Raw genomic sequence first — 1,496 nt, forward strand, 5'->3', positions numbered from 1 at the left:
ATAAAAATATAAAATAATAATTCATCATTAAATAAATCATAATAGAGGTAAAATGTCGTATCAAATAATCATAATAAATATCATTTTTCTTCATAAGTTTAGCACATTGAGTTCCCACATCGAGCTAGTTGCATTGCACATTAAAACTGAAAACTCAATTAGCAAAGCTATAAGTTTAATAAAATCATATGATAGCTATAATAATAAAATATAATGCCGACAAATAACTTTGAGATAAATGGTAAATGTGATGCATGATTTTAATTTACTAAATTATTTATTATTGGCTTAAGGCTTAATTAAATCTCGGGTATTACAGATTCTGCTTTGGGGGGACATACTTTTTGACCCCTATGAATTGGAGGGAAAACGCTTCCTTCAACTCATCCCAGCTCGAGATAGAGTTTGGCCTCAGCGTCCGGAACCATCTTTGGGCAGAATCCGTCAAATGGTTATGAAAGGCTCGGCACATGATCTCCTCAGCATAACCGTGCAAGAGCATGTGCCCTGTGTACATCTCCAAATGGTCATCGGGATCTCCTCGCCCATCATACGGTGGGATCGACGGTGACCTATATTTATCAGGGAGAGGGGGCGCCATTATTTCTTCAGTAAATGGATGGTCATGTGTGCGGCTGGGCGTGATGTCGACATTTACCACCTCAACCACACGACCTATATTCCTTTTTAGACCCGCCACGTCCCCCGTCAGTTTTTGCTCCAGGCTGGCCATACGTTCCATGATGGCGCGTGCTTCTTCTGTTGAAATGGCCGAGCCAGCTACTCTCGATGCTTCTGCCCTCTGAGCGTTGGGTCCGCCCCTGGCCTGGGATAGTACCTCAGGGTTTCCTGGACCTCTTCGTACCCGGTCCTCGGAAGCTCGGAGTCCGGCGGCCCCCAAACGGCTGCCTGAGGATTGGGAAGGCTGAGGCCTAGGAGGGCCCCGGTGATTCTTGCTATCCCCGGCTCCCTCTTGGATATGTGGGTGGTCACCGGGGTTCGGGTTTCCAGCCATGGCAGATCCCTGCGGCCTCGAGGCGTCTTCTAATGGTGGCATGGAGTTCCTTCCATCTAAGCGCTCAACCACAGTCATCAACCCACGTACCAGCTCAGTGAGAGTGGTCAGTTGGGTATGCATCTGCGCAGGATCTGGCCGTGGTGCGTCTGGGGGTGGGGCTTCATCTCCGATCGGGCATAGATCTCCTTCCATCCCGTTACTCCCTGGATGGATGGTGTGACGACCCTCCTATGAGGCCGACACTGTAACTTAAACTTTAACTTGTACTTACTGGCATTTCTTAAAATTTGCGGAACATTTTTTTTTTTTTTAAACATAAGAATGAATACTTTCATAATTCGTAACAATAATTTCAAAAGAATAAATCACTGAATTTCTTAAAGCTTTTCTTAATTTCAATTAAGATAAAACCTTCTAGAAATATTTTTCAAATGGAGCTGTGTTTGAACTCTTGTTTCAAATACTCTTTAAAAGCCTT

The sequence above is a fragment of the Morus notabilis genome, unplaced genomic scaffold, assembly GCF_000414095.1.
Source record: "Morus notabilis unplaced genomic scaffold, ASM41409v2 Scaffold1491, whole genome shotgun sequence".
NCBI classification, from domain to species: domain Eukaryota; kingdom Viridiplantae; phylum Streptophyta; class Magnoliopsida; order Rosales; family Moraceae; genus Morus; species Morus notabilis.